General features: G+C 33.4%; 1 long non-coding RNA gene across 2 annotated transcripts; it reads right to left on the bottom strand.

Annotated features, from left to right (window-relative positions):
* Positions 1 to 7,407: 7,407 nt before the first annotated feature.
* Positions 7,408 to 9,536, bottom strand: LOC134705457 (uncharacterized). Of its 2 annotated transcripts, none has more exons than XR_010105572.1 (5): positions 9,489 to 9,525; positions 9,197 to 9,224; positions 8,703 to 8,746; positions 7,979 to 8,115; positions 7,408 to 7,505 (listed from the first exon to the last, which is right to left on the bottom strand). It is a non-coding gene; the product is annotated as an uncharacterized LOC134705457 (long non-coding RNA). The 2 variants fall into 2 exon arrangements; XR_010105571.1 differs by lacking the exon at positions 7,408 to 7,505 and adding an exon at positions 7,605 to 7,864 and having other exon boundaries at positions 9,489 to 9,536.
* Between the last annotated feature and the right edge of the window lie 1,164 nt (positions 9,537 to 10,700).

Raw genomic sequence — 10,700 nt, 5'->3', positions numbered from 1 at the left:
GGAAAATTGCAGTTGCTATTTTAAAGTTCGTTTCTGTGAGTGTTGTTTTGTCGTTTTTGTTTTTTGTTGCACTTCAGTGTTTCTGTTGTTTCATGGTTTTCCTCTTATAGTTGCTGTGTTTATCTCAGTTTTAATTTGTAACCCTGATTTGTTTTCTCTCAATCGATTTATGACTTATGAACAGCGGTAAACTACTGTTGCATGTATTCCATGCGTGTGTTTGTGCTGTACGTATTTCTGTCACGTAATGTTTAGCGATATTTTTGGAGGGAAGTTCGGCATGCCATTAAACAAGATTTAACCTGCAATGATTTTTCTCAAATTTTCCTGTACCGAGTAAGGAAAATGGCAGTTGCTATTTTATAGTTCGTTTCTGTGTGTGTTGTTTTGTCGTTTTTGTTTTTTGTTGCACTTCAGTGTTTCTGTTGTTCCGTGTTTTCCCTCTTATAGTTGATGTGTTTATCTCAGTTTTAATTTGTAACCCGGATTTGTTTTCTCTCAATCGATTTATGACTTTTGAACAGCGGATAGTCTTATGCAGAAAATGAAATAACCAAAAAACTCCAAGGTAGATTCAAAACGGAAATTCCTTTGTAAATTGTCTTCTTGATATAAGTTACCATTTCAAAAAAGTTATTTATTTTCATTTCGAAAGTTAAGGTATTGCTTAAACCTATCGGTCAATCTGACTGTGTTTAATTGGTTCGAGTTGCTTGTGTGAACTTTATTAAAGATAAAGATGATGAATTTCACTTCTTCTTTCACACCAAAAGATCATCAAGAATGAGAAAACGCACACCGAGCAGCAATGTATAATAATATTTCATGTAAAGAATCTGTTTGTCGATCAGCAAAAGCATTGGGGCAAGATGAATATCTCAATATCAGAAAAAAAATACTGTTTACAAAACTTTAAATTTTCAATTTTCTTATCCCAGACATAGATTACTTTAGCCGTATTTAGCACAAATTTTGGGAACTCCTGGATCCTCAATGCTCTTTGTAATTTTGTACTTCTTTGGCTTTATAAATATTTTGCGTCACAGATGAGTCTTATGTAGACGAAACGGGCATCTGGCGTACTAAATTATAATCCTGTTACTTTTGATAACTACGAACTATATACCCAATCCATTAAACCTTCAAAAGGTACAAAGTTTAGGTTCCTTTTTAAAACAGTCAATGGAACTGAGGACAGGGGACTCTTAATTTACCAATGGTTAAACGTTTTGTGGTATATTAGTATGTTGTAATTTGTATTTTGATTTACTTGCAACTATTGATATATACATATATATAAATATATTATATGTTTGAGTGTAACTTAGATTGGTTTTTTTTTAGGTTTTTTTTCATTTTGTCACAAACGTGTTTAATTTGTTTATATGATAACAACGAATATATATAATAATTACAATTATTTTAAAGAATTTTTTAGACTGTCTCCTCTTTTGGTCGATGTAGAAACTGTACCTCTACTTATAATTTCAGTTTCTACTACTTCTTATCATTTACATATCACTTTACAATTTCTACGATGGCAAATCTGACTGAAAAAAAATACCACCTGCGAAAGTCAACTAAAAACACCTCTTTTGTCTATAGTACTGTATCTATTAATTTAATCATTAAATGACTGGAAAATAAATAAAATAAATTGTCCACAACAAAATATAGGTAACCGTGATGTTCACTCGTATCCAGATAAATCAAATAAGACTTCGCAATGGAATTATTACTACTCAAAATGGGCGACTTAGACAAAACAAATTGAACGTACAGAACAGGTATGCAAGTCAATACTCATTTAAATAATTTGTTGAGCTGAGCTGCATTACAATTACTGGACCAAATATTACGATGCACAAAATGTTAAAAGACTATTCGATCAAATCAAATTAATGGAGATAACAGCACGAGTCGATGATACCAATGATATTGGACATGTTGGATGCGTTTGTCAAATGCATCAACTTTAATTTAATTCGGCGTGATACAATTGATATGATATTGCTCTTGGTACGAATCTATTTATATAAAACGTGGTATATTTCAAAAAAAGACACATCTTCACAATAGACAAAATGACACATAAATTGATAACCATAGGTAATTTGTGCGGCTTTAAGCGATGAGAATCGCAATTAAAGCCCCCAAAATGACAAATGTAAATCAATTTAAACGGGAAGGTTTGAGTATTTTTATTCTTCAAACTAAATTATGATAAGGGTTTTGAAGATGGTGATCCCATGGTTAGAAAACAAATAACATCAGAGTAGTAAAAAACAATATAGTTGACAATTTTACACCTTTAGCATTTAAGGTAGTTGATGTAAGCACAGGAAACAGTCCACACCTGTTAGAGTGCTTTAAGTGAAGGAAACAGTTCACGCCTATCAGTGTATGAAGAGTGAATGTGACTGTAGCCTTACTCGACTGCTTGTTGATGCGATATAGTTACATAATCGACCTTTGTACCTGATAGGTACACACTACATGAAGTGTTACCTGTACACTTTATATAACAGTCAAAATTGTACAGAATAAAATGTTGTGGTAACAAAATTTTACTTGTTTTTCAAATATTTATTTTCGGAAATTAAATACATTACCTTTGATTAATGAAATTACACAGTGAATATGAAGCAAATGTTCACTTTAGTTTGGGGATAAGCTAATACGATACAAAAAACACAATAAAAATTGAAGGATACAAACATAAAGGGAACTAACTATTTTTATAATGTGAATCTTATGATTGACAGGATACCCTATACGCTGTTACTATACTTAGATATTAATTATAAAAATATAAAGTTACATCATCGAATGTAGCTATATAGTACTGATATAATTCTTCGATATTGAGCAAATCATTTCAAATAATTCAAAATTTGGTGATTATGTTGAACGCATCCATCCCATTGAACTAGAGATAAAGGATACAACAGTTAAGTCGGCTTCATATCTTGACTTACATCTAGTAATTGAAAATGAGGTCGGTTGAAAACAAAAATTTACGACAAAAGAGATGATTTGAGCTTTCCAGTTGTGAACTTTCCATTTCTAAGTAGCAACATTCTAGCAGCACCTGCATACGGTGTATATATCTCCCAATTGATACGATATTCCCGTGCTTCTATTTCCTATAATGATTTTCTTGATAGAGGGTTGTTGCTCACAAGGAACCTATTGAATAAAGAGTTCCAAATGTGAGGTTGAATCATCACTTCGTAAATTTTACGGACGCCATCACGAGTTGGTTGACCGTTATGGAATAAACGTTTTACAAATGATACCGGATGTGTTCACTACGTCGTAACTACAATCCCCTTCCCTTTCATGAATGTGACCTACCGAATTAGACTATTTACCGGATTTGTTATCACATAAGCAACACGACGGGTGCCACATGTGGACCAAGATCTGCTTACCATTCCAGAGCACATGAGATCACCCCTAGTTTTTGGTGGGGTTCGAGTTGTTAATTCTTTAGTTTTCTATGTTGTTTCATGCGTACTTTTGTTTGTCTGTTTGTCTTTTTCATTTTTAGCTATGGCGTTGTCAGTTTATTTTCGATTAATGAGTTTGACTGTCCCTCTTGTAATCTTTTATCCCTCTTTTAGTGCATATGTGACATATCGTATTTTAAACTATTTTTGTATATTTTAATAACAAATTACTCATATAAAAAAGAAGATGTGGTATGATTTCCAATGAGACTACTCTCCACAAAAGACCAAATGACACAACTATAGGTCACCATACGGCCTTCAACAATAAGCAAATCCCAAACCGCATAGTCAGCTATATAAATAAAACGAGAAAACTAAAGGCCTAATTTATATACAAAAAATTAACGAAAAACAAATATGTATAACATATAAACAAACGACAACCACTGAATTACAGACCCCTGACTTAGGACAAGCACAAATGTACCGATTATCAGGTTATCTGCATGTCGATATCGTAAAATATCAGCTACGAGACATAATATGAAGCTTTTTGTCGAGTGAGCGTAGCGAACGAGATCAAAAAGCCTTCATATTATGTCAAGCAGCTGATATTTTACAATATCAATATGCAGATAATCTGATAATCGATTTATCGGGCTAAATTTGCGTGTTTCAGAAGTGTTTTGCACAAGGATAATAGTTACGCTGAACGGTGCCCACTGGTCACCTGAACAGAAACGGTTAAAATTGAGTCTATACGCGACAAAAAATAGTACATGATTTCCGGTTAAAAGTGAAAGTACGTTACTAAGGGGATACAAAGTTTATAATTGCTGCTATGTAATACGGATATTAGCTTAATGCAAAGTTACGGAATTACCATATTTCAAAGGATACTGTTGAGAGACTTACAGAAAGTAAAGAAAATACACAAATAATCAATTATCATAATGATTCACTCAAACGAAACAATTAAAAATGAATAGAAGAGTCACCCTTTACTCTATTAATATCTTAAAGCGAGTGACATGGCTTATTTTTAAGAAAAAAAAAATAACCTAATGGCCTATATTGCACTCTTATGACATATAACTAAAAAGATGGTATGCCTCGCACTCAGGCTACTTTAAACTGCCATTGGTTACCTCTGGTCACCCTACACAGAAACTAATTGTGCTTACAGTTACACTGGTCATTTGATACAAATACATAGTTACTTTATTAACCTTACTCCCTTTGCAGATAAATTTATAGTGGTTCTTCCAATTACCTGACACAAATATAGATATTGAATGCCCCCCTACACAGATATTGAATTTCGTTACATCTTGTCACCTTTTACATAATTAATTGTGGTGACCACCTCTGGTCACCCTACACATATATTGAATTTGGTAACCTCTGGTCACCCTTCACTTATATTGAATTTACCTACAAATTATAAGATACTGAATTTGGTAACTATTGGTCAACCTCGCCACCCTAAACATATATTGAATTTTGTTACATCCTGTCACGTTATAGATAATTATATGTGGTGACTTCTGGTCACCCTACACATATATTGAATTTGGTTAACTGTGGTCACCCAACACATGTATTGAATTCGCTTAAAAATTATGAGATATTGAATTTGGTTACCTCTGGTCACCCCAGCAACCTTTCACAGATATTGAATTTCGTTACATCTTGTCACCTTTTTTATTATTAATTGTGATGACCTCTGGTCACCCCACACATATATTGAATTTGGTAACCTCTGATCATCCTTTACATATATTGAATTTACCTACAAATAATAAGATACTGAATTGATAACCTCTGGTCACCCTTCACATATATTGAATTTATCGACAAATTATAAGATAAAATTTAGATGGGAAATGGGGAATGTGTCAAAGAGACAACAACCCGACCACATAAAAAAAACAAAAGGAGAAGGTCACCAACAGGTCTTCAATGTAGCGAGAAATTCCCGCACCCGGAGGCGTCCTTCAGCTGGCCCCTAAACAAATATATACTAGTTCAGTGATAATGAACGCCCTACTAAATTTCCAAATTGTACACAAGGAACTAAAATTAAAATAATACAAGACTAACAAAGGCCAGAGGCTCCTGACTTGGGACAGGCGCAAAAATGCGGCGGGGTTAAACATGTTTGTGAGATCTCAACCCTCCCCCTATACCTCTAACCAATGTAGAAAAGTAAACGCATAACAATACGCACATTAAAATTCAGTTCAAGAGAAGTCCGAGTCAAATGTCAGAAGATGTAACCAAAGAAAATAAACAAAATGACAATAATACATAAATAACAACAGACTTCTAGCAGTTAACTGACATGCCAGCTCCAGACTTCAATTAAACTGACTGAAATATTATGATGTCAGGCACAATCCTTCCCGTTAGGGGTTTAGTATCATACCATCATAACATGTATGATACTGAATTTGGTAACCACTGGTCAACCTTGCCACCCTAAACAGATATTGAATTTTGTTTCATCCTGTCACGTTCTACATAATGAACTCTGGTGACATATATTGAATATGGAAACCTCTGGTCACCCTACACAGATTTTTGAATAAGTTATAAACTTGCCATCCTTCACAGATAATGATCACGGTTATAAATATCTAGACACCTTTCACATACTAAAGTACTTTTAATTGAGTTACTTTCGGTAAAAAAAACCGTATAAACTGGCTTTTACTACCGTGTGTCACCCTAAATAGGTCTTGATTTTGGTAATCTCTGGTCCCCCTACTAAGACAAAAACAATAAAAACCAAGGAGTAAACAGATATACCAGAAGACATTTACAACATTAAAAAAGTAAGGAACAGCAGGAATCTTCTTAATCATGTGAATGATGTTAGATGCCTTGAACGCTCCCATCGTGTGAGTTCTTTCGTAAGTCCCGTAATAACGAAAGTGTACTGATGACTGTGGAGTTTTTATATAATTAATTATACATGTTTTACTAAAATATTAAATTTGGTGACCTTTGGTCACCTTATACATATATGAATTTTAAATACCTCAAGTGACCATACACATATATTGAATGGGGTTACAGTACCTCTGGTCACCCTTCACATATTTTGAATGTGATAACCTCTTTTCATACACAAATATAAAATTTGGTTACCTCTAGTCACCGTGCATCAATATTGAATTTGGTTACGTATATTTAGCCTACTTATATTTAATTTTGTAAACTTCGGTCACCCAACTCATATATTGAACGTTGTAACCTCTGATCAACCTTCACACACATTGGAAACGGTAACCTCTGGTAAACCATTACAGATATCGAATGTGATTACCTCTGGTCATCCTTTACATATATTGACTATGGTCACCCTACAAAGATATTGAATATGGTGACCTCTGGTCACCCAACCAACATTTTGAATATGGTTACCTCTGGTCACCCTACACAGATATTGAATGAGGTTACCTCTGGTCACCTTACAAAGATATTGCATATGTTTATCTTTGGTCTCCTAAAAAGATATTGAATGTGGTTACCTCTGGTCACCCTACACATATATTGACAATGGTTACCGCTGGTCACCATACACATATTTTGAAAATGGTTACCTCTTGTTACCCACACATATATTGGCTATGGTTACCTCTCGTCATCCTTCAAAGATATTGAAAATGGTTACCTTTGGTCAACCTTCAATAAATTGGCTTATGTTACCCTTGATTACAATTTACAAAAAATGAATTTGTTTAGCATCGGTTATCTCGATTCACACTTTTTGCGCTACTTTTATAATAAATATATTTATCTAGTAACTTCTGGTCGCTGTACACATATATTTAATTATGTTGCCGTTGTCAACAAATATATATAGCAATTGGCTTTTTTTGAATGTGGTTAGCTTGGATCACCATACACAGATAAAAAATAATTGCTTTAGACACCATGAATAAATATTGAATTTAGGTACCTTTATTTACCCTACTTAGATGTTTAATTTGGTAATCTCTGGTCCCACTACCAAGATGTTGAATGTGGTTAGCTCTTGTCACCCTACAAAGATATTGAATATTGTTACCTCTGGTCACCCTACACATATATTGACTATGATGTCCTCTGGCCACCCTACCAAAATTGTGAATATGGTTACCTCTGGTCACCCTACACAGATATTGAATAAGGTTATCTATGGTCACCTTACACAGATATTGAATAAGGCTACCTCGTGTCACCTTACAAAGATATTGAATATGATTACCTCTGGTCACCCTAAACAGATATTGACTATGGTTACCTCTGGTCGCCCTACATATATTTTAAACATGGTAACCTCTGGTCACCCACACAGAAATTGGCTTTGGTTACCTCTGGTCATCCTACACATATATTGAAAATGGTTACTTTTGTTCACCCTACAATAAATTGGCTTATGGTTATAAAGATGCCAAGAAGACGATTGCCTTTGTAGCCATTATAGATCCAATGTTCGTAAAATCTGAACAATTGAATTCCCCTCAAACACTTACTTAGTTTTTTCAATGTCACCCTTTTTTGGGGCAGATATCACTTTCATTTTTCGGCATACAGCCTTTTTGGTTGATTCTTTATCGACAAGAGTCTCGGTTAAAGTATTTAACATGTTTAACTTGATAGTCAACTTCACCTGAAAATGAAGTGAAATACAGTTGTGATCTTTTCTTGCAGTCAAGCTAAAACAATACATGTAATAAGACATATTAAGCATCGTTATGAATATTCTTACAACTTAAAAAAATGTTTTACAGATTGGCAAAGCGACATGTATATGATTCACAGTAGACATATGATTTCTAATGATACAGTAATATACCAAGGGATCCTAAAATCAAGCATGAAAAATATTATGGGCACCGCATAATGAGCTGGATTTGCTAACCATTCTAGGTAACATGAGACCACCCTGGTTTTTGGTGGGGTTTATGTTCCTCAGTTTAATTTTTCTATTTTGAATTATAATGATTGCAATTTGAATTTCAATCTTTTTTTTTTTTTTGCCCAGCTTTGTCAGTTTGTTCTCCAAATTTCAGTTTGATTGTTCCTTTCGACCCATTCACCATTCCTTACCTACTACTCTATAAATGATTTTAAAAAAAACACGATATCACCAATTTATGTATTTTAAACAACTTACACTGTTTTCTTTGAGAATCAAGTGTATTCACTAATATACAATAAAGTTTAGTCTTGCTGAACCAGAAATGTATATCAAACCTGTTCTTGTTCTTTTTTCCTGCTCTTCGATTGTCTTACATTTCCTACAAATGATAAAAAAAAACATTACCTGACTTATGTTTTTATGACCAGAGGTAACCAAATCTTAAATCAGCATAACATGACCAGAGGTAACCAAATCCAATATTAACATAATGTGGTCAAAGTTCACCAAATCTAATAACATAAGGTAACCAGATGTCACCAAATCCAATATATGAATTTGGTGACCAGAAGTTACCCCATTCTGGCATGTTAAGGCCACCACAGGTTAACAAATCCCATTTCTGATTTAGATGTAATCAAATTAAATATTTATGTAAGGTAATCAAAAAACAAACAATGATTTGTTTTATCAAGCCTAAGTGGCCATTTTACCAGAAACGATTGCAAGATTTAAGTTCAAAAAGAATTATATTTGCAGCATTATATAAGCATAGTGCATTTTTCCATCATATTAAAGGTTTGTCACCATAAATTAAATGCATGCATACCGCTCTCATCTACATTTTCTGAGGACTTCTGAAAAAAGAAGATAAGTATATGATAAATGTATTAGTAAATTCAATTTTATTTATCCGGAAGTATCTTATGAGGATCAGTATTATTTTACTTAATTATCAACTGTCAATGATCTTGACAATGTTTGCAAGGTCAAGGATTTTCCTAAGATTTGTTTGCAGATGATCATGAAAGATAATGTTCATTGTGTAAAGTTTTTTAGGCATATCAAACTTAATGTAATAATGTTATATATTCTTGTTGAACCCAAAATGTATATTAAACCTGTTCTTCTTCTTTTTTTCTCTTTCTTTGATTGTCTCAAACTTTCTACAAATGATATAAAAACATCAACTAGTTGTATGTAAATGTTAATTACCAGAGATAACCAACTCTGAAATCTGCATAAGGTGACCAGAGGTAACCCTAATCCAATATTAACATAAGGTGACCAGAGGTAACCTTCATCCAATATTAACATAAGGTGACCAGAGGTTACCTAATCCAATATTAACATAAGGTGACCAGAGGTTAACAAATCTAACATTAACATAAGGTGACCAGACGTAACCAAATCCAATAATAACATTAGGTGACCAGAGGTAAACAAATCTAATATAAGCATAAGGTAACCAGAGGTAACCAAATCCAATATAAACATAAGGTGACCAGAGGTAACCAAAATCAATATTAACATAAGGTGACAAGAGATAACCAAATCCAATATAAACATAAGGTGACCAGAAATAACCAAATTTAATATAAACATAAGATGACCAGAGGTAACCAATCCAATATAAATATTAGGTGACCAGAAATAACCAAATCTAATATAAACATAAGGTAACCTGAGGTAACCAATTCAATATAAACATAAGCTGAACAGAGGTAACCAAATCTAATATTAACAAAAGGTGACCAGAGGTAACCAAATCCAATATAAACATAAGGTGACCAGAGGTAACCAAATCCAATATTAACATAAGGTGACCAGAGGTGACCAGAGGTCACCTTATCTAATAGTAACATAAGGTGACCAGATATAAGCAAATCCAATATTAACATAAGTTGACCAAAGGTAACCAAATCTAATATAAACATAAGGTGCCCAGAGGTAACCAAATCTCATATAGACATAAGGTGACCAGAGGTAACCAAATCCAATATAAACAAGTAGGTGCCCAGAGGTAACCACATCTAATATAGACATAAGGTGACCAGAGGTAACCAAATCCAATATCAACATAAGGTGACAAAAGATAACAAAATCCAAAATAAACATAAAGTGACCAGAAGTAACCAAATCTAATATTAACATAAGGTGACCAGAGGTCACCAAATCTAATATTTACATAAGGTGACCAGAGGTAACCAAATCTAATATTACCATAAGGTGACCAGAGGTAACCAAATCCAATATAAACAAGTAGGTGACCACAGATAACCAAATTCAATATAAACATTAGATGACCAGAGATAACCAAATCCAATATAAAC

This window comes from Mytilus trossulus, chromosome 2, assembly GCF_036588685.1.
Source record: "Mytilus trossulus isolate FHL-02 chromosome 2, PNRI_Mtr1.1.1.hap1, whole genome shotgun sequence".
In the NCBI taxonomy this organism is placed as follows: Eukaryota; Metazoa; Mollusca; class Bivalvia; order Mytilida; family Mytilidae; genus Mytilus; species Mytilus trossulus.
Note: the sequence above shows the minus strand (reverse complement) of the source record. Positions and strands in the feature narration are given on the sequence as shown.